At 43.7% G+C, this 12,565-nt stretch overlaps 1 protein-coding gene across 1 annotated transcript in view; it reads left to right on the plus strand.

Moving 5' to 3' along the window:
* The window catches only part of LOC126251390 (serine/threonine-protein phosphatase PP1-alpha-like), a 610,425-nt gene that overhangs the window by 267,455 nt on the left and 330,405 nt on the right, over nucleotides 1-12,565 (plus strand). The gene's annotated exons all lie outside the window — the stretch shown is intronic.

Genomic DNA, 12,565 nt, shown 5'->3' on the forward strand with positions numbered 1-12,565 from the left:
CCAACAGACGATATTTTATTATTTAAGGCTTGTAGTGTTTAATGAGTGAACTTATAAATAGGATTCAGTCCAGCAACCCTTCTGGAATCCAAACTGTGTAAATTGTTTCTGCTTAAATGTGTTATTTCTCTTGAGTACATTATGTTTTCCATTATTTTGGAAAAAGGTGTCTGTAAGGATATTGGACGATAATAGTTAAGTCTGTCTTGTCACCTTTCTTATGAAGAGGTTTAAGAATTGTATATTTTGACATGTCTGGAAAAATTCTTACGCCAACATCACAAAGAACATTACGTATTAATTTGGAACATACTCTCAGAATTCTGTTTGAAATTCCAACGCCACACGAGCTTTCGTTTTTTAACAGTTTTTTACAATTCTATTAATGTCAGTGAAGGATGTCGGCACTACGCTTACTTGCTTAAACTCTTGTGGAATGATATTTTTAATGTATTCTCCTCCTTCTGCAACTGAGCCGATTAATTCTATTTTTGCTGCTTTATTTAGAAAGAGATTGTTAAAAGTACTTGCAACGTGAGAATTATAAGTCATTGTCATTCGTATCATGACTTGAGACCACTTATTCAGGTTACCGTGCTTATTTCATTCTAAATTTTTCCTTTGCTTCTACCTGTTCATGGCACTCCCCTCTTCCAAGACGATAACAACTGCGTTCACAGAGCTTTACACATGCTTTTCTGGATTGACCAACAGTCTAGTACCTTACCGCGCCTCGACTGGCCCACTAAATCACCCAATGTTAATCCCACAGAGAACGTTCGGAACAATTCGGAACAACAGGCGAAACATAGCAATCAGTATCCCCACAATTTTTGTACATTTACGGGCTCTAATCACGAATCATTGGCTTCTCTGGATATGGCATACCTAATGAAAATTAGGTATTAGCAAAACAGCAAATTAGCAAAATTAGCAAAACGAGGATAATGGAATGTAGTTTAATTAAGTCGGGTGATGCTGAGGGAATTAGATTAGGAAATGAGACACTTAAAGTAGTAAAGGAGTTTTGCTATTTGGGGAGCAAAATAACTGATGATGGTCGAAGTAGAGAGGATATAAAATGTAGACTGGCAATGGCAAGGAAAGCGTTTCTGAAGAAGAGAAATTTGTTAACATCGAGTATAGATTTAAGTGTCAGGAAGTCATTTCTGAAAGTATTTGTATGGAGTGTAGCCATGTATGGAAGTGAAACATGGATGATAAATAGTTTGGACAGTAAGAGAATAGAAGCTTTCGAAATGTGGTGCTACAGAAGAATGCTAAAGATTAGATGGGTAGATCACATAACTAATGAGGAAGTATTGAATAGGATTGGGGAGAAGAGACGTTTGTGGCACAACTTGACCAGAAGAAGGGATGGGTTGGTAGGACATGTTCTGAGGCATCAAGGGATCACCAATTTAGTATTGGAGGGCAGCGTGGAGGGTAAAAATCGTAGAGGGAGACCAAGAGATGAATACACTAAGCAGATTCAGAAGGATGTAGGTTGCAGTAGGTACTGGGAGATGAAAAAGCTTGCACAGGATAGAGTAGCATGGAGAGCTGCATCAAACCAGTCTCAGGACTGAAGACCACAACAACAACAACAACAACAATGAAAATTGTCGAGCGCCTACATTGGCGAAGTGAGTCCATTATGAAGGCTACATGCGTGTATCACGGTATTAGTGTGATGTCCCCCGGGTGGTGAGAAATACTTCGTCTACCGAGCGAGGTGCCACAGTGTTTAACTCACTGGACTCGCATTCGGGAGAACAACGGTTCTGACCCACGTGCGGCCATCCAGATTTTGGTTTTCCTTGATTTCCGTAAATAGCTACAGGTAAATGATGCGATACTTCCTCTGAAACGGCACAGCCGATTTCCTTCCACATCTCTGAAAAACTCCGAGCTTGTGCTCCGTTAGTAATGATCTCGTCATCGTCGGGGCTTTAAAGTTTAATCTTGCTTCCTTCTTGCCTTTTAATATTTTGCTCTGTTTTCTTATACGAGCGGCATTCAATAACTAATGCAACACTTTTTTTCTCGGCGAACTTCGGTTTAAAAAATGCTGAAGTTGTTGTGGAACATCGTGGAACATTCCCACTGCAGCCCCTGTAGCTTCATGAGGTTCCGATAGGCGGGGCGCTGTACGTAGCCTTGAAAATAGCGTCAGTAACGGTGGTGTCTTCCAGGCAGACAGCTGTCATTCAGTTTGTTTTGTCGGAAAACCAGAACATCGTAGATATTCATAGGCGCTTGCAGAATGTCTACGTAGACCTGCCAATGAACAGTGGGTCGTTGGGCGAAGTGGGTGCCATCATCGCAAGAAGGTTGTTCAAACTTCTCCCATGTCCTCGGTGCCGGCCGGCCATACAACACTCTAGCAATGTTGGACGTGCAGGAACTCTCCTTCTAGGTGATTGACGGATCACAATCAAACACCTCGCTGCTCAACTGGACGTAGTGCTGACACATTCGTCCAACAGTTGGGGTAGTCAAGGGTGTGTGTCCGTACGGTTCTTCGCCGCCTAACGGAAGACCATAAAGAGCAACGAAGGACAATCTGTACGGAATTGCTTGCGCATTACGAGGCTGATAGCGGCAATTTTTTGTCGAACATCGTCACCTGCTGTGAAACATGGGTTCATCACTTCGACACGAAACAAAACGGAAATCCATGAAGTGTGTAAAATGACTTTTATCTTAATAATATGAATATTTATATATGTGTTTGGCGAGAGAGAGAGATTGATTTTTGATTGGGACTTTACTTTAAGTCGTAACTGTTACCTTAATTTTGGTTGCTGACTCCTTAAATGCTCAGTTTCTGCACCAGTTGGTGACGTATTATGATTTGGAGGAAGTTATTGTTAATTAAGATTTAAAGTACGACTCTGTTGGTTACTTGGCCGTATTGCGGATAGCTTTTAGCCCAAGTTTTCGTAGCTTTTCATACCTAAGGGACAACTGTTGTAAGTAAATAAGATCATACAGCAATTTGCTTTTCGTGAGAAAAGGAGATTACTTGGCACACAAACTTCCTTCAAACTACACGTCCTGCTACATCAAAATTGGTCAGCACCATACTATAATACAAGAAAGTAATCCAATTACTGTAATTAAGAAATTGTGAGAGGCTGTTACGTATTGAATGAAAACTATAGAGCACGCATTTCCTTTCTTGTATTTTAGTGTACTTGGTACACTTACAGTTCTGTCGATTGATAGCCGGCGACGACAATGAAGTTCACCTCCTTTCCCAAAAACAAGATATTTCTATTCTTCACTTCGAAAAAATTTGTATACATTGTTTGGCAACTCTTACACATACTTTACTCGGTTTTATCACTAAAATAGCAATTTTCATTAAATGTAACAGTACCTTCTGAGCGACGGCCTAGCAACACGCCCTCTTTCCACAAGGTACAGATTAACAGTCCTCTTTTTGTTTTAATCGTCTTTTTTTCATTTTTCGTAGAGTCCGTACTCAAAGATTCACAAGTACTATCGTTGCGGGGATTGCGCGCTCAAGAGTTTTTTGCTGTCCAGCTGCCCTTCACTTGGTATTTACATAGATTACTGGCCATTAAAATTTCTACACCACGGAGATGACGTGCTACAGACGCGAAATTTAACCGGCAGGAAGAAGATGCTGTGATATACAAATGATTAGCTTTTCAGAGCCTTCACACAAGGTTGGCGCCGGTGGCGACACCTACAACGTGCTGCCATGAGGAAAGTTTCTAACCGATTTCTCATACACAAACAGCAGTTGACCGACTTTACTTGGTGAAACGTTGTTGTAATGCCTCGTGTAAGGAGGAGAAATGCCTACCATCACGTTTCCCACTTTGATAAAGGTCGGATTGTAGCCTATCGCGATTGCGGTTTATCGTATCGCGACATTGCTGCTCGCGTTTGTCGAGATCCAATGACTGTTAGCAGAGTATGGAATCGGTGGGTTCAGGAGGGTAATACGGAACGCCGTGCCGGATCCCAACGGCCTCGTATCACTAGCAGTCGGGATGACAGGCATCTTATATGCATGGCTGTAACGGATCGTGCAGCAACGTCTCAATCCCTGAGTCAACAGATGGGGACGTTTGCAAGACAACAATCGTCGGCACGAACAGTTCGACGACGTTTGCAGCAGCATGGACTATCAGCTCGGAGACCATGGCTGCGGTTACCTTTGACGCTGCATCACAGACAGGAGCGCCTGCGGTGGTGTACTCAACGAAGAACCTGGGTGCACGAATGGCGAAACGTCATTTTTTCGGATGAATACGGGTTCTGTTTACAGCATCATGATGGTCGCATCCGTGTTTGGAGACATCGCGGTGATCGCACATTGGAAGCGTGTATTCGTCATCGCCATACTGGCGTATCACCCGGCGTGATGGTATGGGGTGCCATTGGTTACATGTCTCGGTCACCTCTTGTTAGCACTGACGGCACTTTGAACAGTGGAAGTTACATTTCAGGTGTGTTATGACCTGTGGCTCTGCCCTTCATTAGATCCCTGAGAAACCCTACATTGGCTGTCTCTGAGCACTATGGGACTTAACTGCTGAGGTCATCAGTCCCCTAACCTAACTAACCTAACTAACCTAAAGATCTAACTAACCTAACTAACCTAAACCTAAACCTAACTAACCTAAAGACATCACACACATCCATGCCCGAGGCAGGATTCGAAACCCTACATTTCAGCAGGATAATGCACGACCGCATGTTGCAGGTCCTGTACGGGCCTTTCTGGATACAGAATAAGTTCGACTGCTGCTCTGACCGGCACACTCTTCAGATCTCTCACCGATTGTAAACGTCTGGTCAATGGTGGCCGAGCAACTGGCTCGTCACAATACGCCAGTCACTACTCTTAATGAACTGTGGTATCGTGTTGAAGCTGCTTGTGCAGCTGTACCTGTACACGCCATCCATGCTATGTTTGACTCAATGCCCAGGCGTATCAAGGCCGTTATTACGGCCAGAGGTGGTTGTTGTGGGTACTGATTTCTCAGGACCTATGCACCCAAATTGCGTGAAATGTAATCACATGTCAGTTCTAGTATAATATATTTGTCCAATGAATACCCGTTTATCATCTGCATTTGTTCTTGGTGTAGCAATTTTAATGGCCAGTAGTGTATATTACTGAGCTTCTCAGAATAAAATTAGACACAAATTAGTTAAGAAAAGGGCAGTGAGGCTCACATAACGTTACAAGTGGCGCCACATCATCTCTCCCCGGAAGAAAAAGCTCAAAGACTCACCCTGAGTCGGTAAAGTCATGGCGACCGTCTTCTGGGACTCTAAAGGGGTTATCCTGTGCGATGTCCTCCCTCATAGTGCGACGATCAACTCTGAATTGTATTACCCTACTCTCAGGAAATTGAAGGAACGACTTCAGCCGTCGCCACAATAATGCTAACGTACTTTTCCTTTTCCCTGACAACGGATGGCCACACGAAGTCTGCACACCCAAGAGCAGCTCACAAAGCTTCTTTGGACTGTTCTTCCTTAACACCATACAGCCCGGTTCTCGCTCCTCCCGACTTCCATCCGTCTGGCCCACTGATGGAGGCACTCTGCAGGAAGAGGCACGCGGATGTTGGGAGGGCATTAATACAGCAAGATGTTGGCTCAGAGGTCCACCAGGAGAGTGGTACGACGCGGGCATACAGGGCCTCCCAGAAAGGTGGCGTAAGGAGATTATGTTGAAAAATATGGTGTAGCCATAATACAGTGAACTGAGAGTCTGAATAAAAACTAACCTGCTTTCAGAAAAAAAAAAAGCGTTGCATTGCTTACAGAACTTCTCTCGTGTATTCCATAAACCACTGTACAAAGGGTACTTTGCGCCTTTTGTACTCATTCGATATGTTGTGCCATTCACAAATGGAGTGATGGAGAAACGATTGGCTGTTAGCAAAGGTACAACCCGTGACATCCCTTATTTTGTTCTCCTGGTCTTCAGATGAGACGAACGCTAGAGGCAGTGGTTTTGGCCTACAGTGTGTCACAAATGCTGGTTCTGTAAACTTTCTCGACAGCGTTTCGTTTAAGGATCGATTTCTTCCCTCCGAGGATTCCCACAAGCTCAAGGGGCATTTCCACAACACAGTGGTACTTATCGAATCGACTGGCAACAAATCTAGCTGCATCGTTTCATCGTTTCGATGTCTTCTTTTAATCTGACCTGACCGGTATCCTAACACCAGAACACTGTAGTCGTACACGTGTTGTGTTCGAGGAGTCTCCTTTGTATATATACTACACTTCCCCAGAACTCTCCAAATAAACACTACCTTCGGTATGATGGCAGCTTTATCTCACAGTTACACTGGTGTCGAAAAGTAAAGCAACAAACTGAAATTTTGCAAGATTGCGTTTATTTTGCCACGAAACAGTATAAACAGGTGATAGCAAAGTAGAAACAATGGAAAGAATACAGAACGTTAACAACTACACCGTGCATTAAAATAGACGATGATGTTCTTCTTTTTTCCAACTTAACAGATTTGCACACTCATTGCGACAACTGGTTAATGTGCTCACTATGAGATGTGACTACTTATGGCAGCAATGCAGGACTGTCAACGACGGGGCATGCTGTGAACAACGTTATAAATGTCATGTTGAGGCAATAAAGTCCATTCTTCTTGCGGAGATGCTCGAAAATTTTGGAGAGTGGTTGATGGGTGTTGACGTGATGCAAACCGTGTCCCTAGTGCATCCCGTACATGCTCTATGGGATTCGAATCGGAAGAGCGGGCAGGCTTCGTCATGCGTGGAGTGTATTCCGTTTCCAAGAAAACATCAGACACTCGTTCTGTATGAGGTCGAGCAGTATCGTCCATCGGTACGAAGTTTGGGCGCGCAGCACCTCGCTACAACACTACATGGGGTCCCAAGACCTCGTCACGATAGTTAAACCTTTCCAATTCGCCCGTACAGTTTCATGAAGAGGTGTTCCAGAGGTCAACATAATCCCTGCCGACAGCATTAGTGATCCTCTTCGATATTGTGTTCCACATTCCCTTCAGACGCGAATCCGTCGAAAATCACTCTCCAGACCAATTCGGGACCTATCATTGAAAAAAACAATGGCCCTCTCTTCGACTGTCCGGGTGAAGACGCGTCAGAGGCACACATACAGCAGGTCGCTGACAGTAAAGGCCACTCTGACGAAGCCTTCTCTACACGTTTGCATCTATACAACGCGTCCAGTGGATGCTGCCAGGTCCGATGCCAGCTGGTGCACAGTACTAAGGTGGTACCGTCAAGCCATTACAGCCAAATAACGGTCCTCTCTTTCTGATGTCTTACGTGGTCGGCCCTTTCTTGGTCTTCGCTATACAGTTTAGGTGTCTCTAAACTGTTGCCTCATCCGAGAAACAATAGAACGATTCACATTAGGCCATCGGGCCACATGATTTTGCTACAGTCCTCCTTCCCTTCTTCCAATGGCCCTCCACTGCAGAGAGTCTGGTAGGCGTGTTCTCTGTGCCACACTGCACAGTCTGTGACTTTGTACACAGCGATTGTGGATGTAGGTCTATGCGACAAACACTACTCCGTTCAATAGATGCCCTGACCTCATCGTTAGCCTGGTTTTCCGTTGACCGAAATTCCATCTTCCGTGTAGAACACGATCGTAAGGACATCTGTTGACAGTTTGTATGATAATATCGTGAATTAGACACAGGATGGGGAAACAGCGGTTTGTTGTTTTAATTTTGGAAAACAGTGTCGGTGGTCAGTCAAGTCTATGTGTTAATTCAGCGTACAAAGTAGTTTTTTCTCCAAAAGTAATCCTTTTCTGTCCGCACTGAGATGAATCATGTCATAACGAGAGAGAATGCAGATCATTAATATTTTGGGACTGTACTATTCCGGGAAAAGTTTCAAAGCTTCTTTGTCCTCCTGGTACCAAGTGGTCAGTGAATTGTACCATTACTCATATTTATCTGCTACTTTTTCTAAAAATCTCCTTTCTTCGGTATTATTCGTTTATACAACTATTTGCCTATTTTTAATAACCGCTATTATTTTCTTTAAATGCAAATAAATACGTCGTAGAAAAATGTTCCCTCTAAACTGCGATCATTGGACTGCATAAAAAAATGGAAAGGATGGACTACGAACCAGAATAATAAGAGATCTTTCCTTTTTCTCTTGCTTCCATTCTCGCAACATTTGTTTGCGACACACCAACGCCGTATGAAGTAAGTCGCTGGTACTCGAATGTCTCTGGCTTCATGACCTCGGGAGTTTTATGACTCTTGCCGCTTCCGTAGCCCAACCAGCACCAGCACGACATGCAAAGCAAGATAAATGTGTATGAGACAAAATAATCCGCTGTCACTTGTCAATATTCATGCTTCGCACAGATAAACTCTACCGGACGGGACAGCGCGGTGATTAGCGCATTCGGAATGACGGCGGTTCAAAAACGAGCCCAGCCGTCCTCACTTAGATTTTCTGGGATTTCCCTACATCGTTTAAGGCAAATGCGGGGATGATTCCTTCGAAGGGGCACGGCAGCTTTTCTTCTCCATCCTTCCTTAATCCGAGCTTGTGGCTCTGAGCACTATGGGACTCAACTGCTGAGGTCATCAGTCCCCTAGAACTTAGAACTACTTAAACATAACTAACCTAAGGACATCACACACACCCATGCCCGAGGCACGATTCGAACCTACGACCGTAGCGGTGGCGCGGTTCCGGACTGTAGCGCCTAGAACCTTTCGGCCACTCGAGTCGGCAATCCGAGCTTGTGCTCCGTCTCTAATGATCTCGTTGTCGACGGGACGTTAAACACTAATCTCATTCAGATAAACTCATGTACTTATACGGGTCCGCCTTATCACATTTTTATGCGTTAGGTATATCAATGCACATTTCAGTCCTAAGGAATCACTCCAGTTTTCTTGGTCTCTGTTAAACGTGTGTGTTTCCTCTTGGAAGAGTTCATCTCCTTTGAACTTCCACGTCTCTACAGTAATGTTGTCTTCATCTAATGATTCAATACTGAAACTGGCAGTTTTTCTGTGGTATGGTTGTACACTAAAGTAGCTGTCCTCAGCAAATAGAAAACCAGTAAATATTTCCGATTTTCTCTCTGTTTGGAACCGTGCTACCGCTCCGGTTGCAGGTTCGAATCCTGCCTCGGGCATGAATGTGTGTGATGTCCTTAGGTTAGTTAGGTTTAAGTAGTTCTAAGTTTAGGGGACTGATGACCTCAGAAGTTGAGTCCCATAGTGGTCAGAGCCATGTGAACCATTTTCTTTCTCTCTGTTTGTGAATAGTCCTGCTTGGAGAAAAAATTTAAACTTCTACAGCTATAGGAAACATCCTTTCTTTCTTTTTCTTTTTTAATACACATTCGTGCGCTATAATGCGCTGGCAAAGTGCCATTGTACGTTTTGGCAATGGGAGAAGCGACTGCGACGTCCCGTGCCATTCTCAATAAGAAATGGCCAGCGACGTGTGCGACATGTGGGCGGCGACAGGTGTGGGCGATTTGTTTGCACCGTGCTGGCGGCTGGCGGCCGTGGGAGCCCGGGCCAGCCACGGTCGCGTATATATAGAAGGGACGAGCTGGCGGCTCGGGACGCCTCCCCCAGGGACACGTCGCGACGCGAACGCTGGCGCCGGCGGTGTCACGGCAGCAGCAGCGCGGTGCTGGCTCTCAGGGGGCGTCCGAAACCTCACGCGGGACGAGGCCGCTGACGTGGACGTGGTCGCTAAAACCAACCAAGCGAGGCAGTGGCCGCGTCACGTGGGACGCACTCGGGACCGACGAGATATACGGGCCCTGTGGCATACGTCACAGCACGAGACACTACGTGTCTTCCGAGTTACAGCGACCGTCTCCAACGGAGAGCGAATTACTGTCTGCGACTACGTTAATGCTTCGTAGCTGCGCCCTTGAGTAGGCTCACGGTCTGGATAACATTTTACAAAATTAATTACTTTATTGGATACATATTCACTGACTTACTGATTTCCCCTCTGACCCCCGACATAGTCGAGAGTTCGCGTTGTATGTCGGTCAAGGCGACTAGTGTGACGTCACATGTACATTGCGGGGTCTGTATTTCTCGTGCGCCGCGAATGTGCTGGTTAACATGGCTTGCAATTGCAGCGCTATCCAGCTGCACTTGTCGCCTATATCTAGCTCACAAATCACACTGTTGATGAAACTGGACGGGTGTAAAATTCTTACATTACCTCTATTAAAATCATATTTCCTCCCTTGTCCATATGCTAGCCATGTTGTTCTGTCTGTAGTATGCACAAACAACAACTTCAGTAATGTGACGTCCCCGCACTCCAACCGCGTGCTGATATTGTCGACGCCGTAGAGCTGCTACTGCCACAGCTCTCGCAGTGGAGTTGAGACACGATGCGCGATGACGTAGGTCCGCGTTGGTGAACGGGAGACAGAAATGCGAACTCGTACGATGGATGCTTCTTCTGATTTAAGATTGAATGATTCATTGCCCGGATATGCAGTAGTTGTTAAACCTTATCTCATCCGCATCGTACACACCACCGATTGTGAGGAAACATTGTAATTATCAGTCTTCTCGTACGTTGTTGGCTCGTTGCTATCGAGTTCTTGAACCTGTATGAAGAGAGATCCACAGATACTCTTTGACCACGTCTGAGTGAACCTACGCCGTAATGTTAAAAAAATGTGCAAAAGTTCTCTTTTCAATTAATGAAGTAGGTATTTTGATATTCAGATTAAATTGTCCCTGCTGAACAGTCGTTGGTTAACTATCATTGGTTAAATCACTTAATAATGTAATCCACGCTTGATATTTCACTTGGAACGAACAGTTTATTATTCCTTGGCCACTGGATACTTTATAACTTTCACGCCACACGCACACGCAGTTGGTTGGTAAAGTCAGTTCTATTAAAATTAAGTTTCTTGACAATTACGACAACTTGACTCTTCACCGTAATCGCATTATCTTCGTGAAGTCGTGTAATTGTGTCCTACTCGAGGCTAATTGAGTGTAGTCCTTTGATATACTATCCACTCTTCTTTTAGTTCCAACTGTTTGAAAGTCAAGTACAATATTCAGTAGTTTCGTCAATACAAGTTCAATTAACCGGTTATGCACGGTTAAACGCGTCTATCAGTTCCTGTCTCTGCTTAGAAAATCAGTTTCCCAAGTTCGTGAATCACGTCACGCAAGAAACACTTCTGAACGCAAAACAATCTCCTCGCGTTCCGTACTCTCAATAACTAAGACAAGAATTGTTCTCGCACGTCTTTACAGGACGAGAGCCAGCAAGCGACTTCTTCTGTGAAAGAGTATTGTAGGCGCATTGAATTTCTTCGTTGCGCTTACAACTCTCTTCCACATAAAAGTTATCTCTGACTAACATCACCTTGGACTTAGCTTTCAAGATATTAATTGCAATTATCACTTGGATATTTGTCCATTAATTAAATCTGAGGTTTCTTCCTCCTCTTTTCATAACAAAATCTCTCAGTGATGTATAATGTTGTTGTTATCAAAACTTCTTGGTGTTAGCTTATCGGCAAAGATGTCGTATTTGCCAAGATAACTCTTCCCTACTTCATATTATGATATTCTGTCTTAATTGACTTTAAGGGGGTCGTTGGGGTGTTATAGTAACCATGAACATATTATAATGCAAGAAAGTAACTTCCGTGTCCAGTCAGTGAGGACATCGGCTTATAAAATCTCTGCATCTGCATCTGCTTAACCATTCAACAATTCACAGTTAAATGTCTGGCAGAGGGTTCATCGAAAAACCTTTAAGCTATTTCTCTAGCGTTCCACTCTCGAACAGCGCGCGGGAAAAACCGAACACTTAAATCTTTCCGTGTGAGTCGTGATTTGTCTTATTTTATTACAATGATCATTTCTCCCAGTGAAGATGAGTGCCAACAAAATATTTTCACATTCATAGAAGAAAGTTGGTGATCAAAATTTCGTGAAAAGATCCTGCCGCAACGAAAAACGTCTTTACTTAACTACAGCTAGTGCGATACAAATTTAAAACAGTCTTCCACATGAGAAAAAAAGTTTTCGTCATTCCCGTCATTCCCACTTTTCCGCAAAACCGCAATATCGTTCTTACTTGATCGCTGTTTCTATTCAGTAGACATATTTTTAGATACGTGAAACACAAGACTTAAAACAAGAAAGCGCAAAATATTCTGCAGCAAGTAGTACAAGCACTCTTGTAGATAAGGCAAAAAAAATTATTTACTGCAATATTACTCTCACATTTGATGCCCATCGTAAACGTGCGCAAAGTTATAAAGAATTATGTATCTCCAAAACTAGAATGAATAAATATTGAATTGCGATCGAATCAGGTAATGACTCGTTGGTCCATGTTCATAAAATCAAACAAATTCACTCCTGGGGGGAAATGTGCGCTTTCAAAAATACTGCCGTAAGGCAAAAAAAAATTATTTTCTGCAATATTACTCTCACATTTGATGCCCATCGTAAACGTACGCAAAGTTATAAAGAATTATGTATCTCCAAAACTAGAACGA

Source organism: Schistocerca nitens, chromosome 4 (genome assembly GCF_023898315.1).
Source record: "Schistocerca nitens isolate TAMUIC-IGC-003100 chromosome 4, iqSchNite1.1, whole genome shotgun sequence".
NCBI classification, from domain to species: Eukaryota; Metazoa; Arthropoda; class Insecta; order Orthoptera; family Acrididae; genus Schistocerca; species Schistocerca nitens.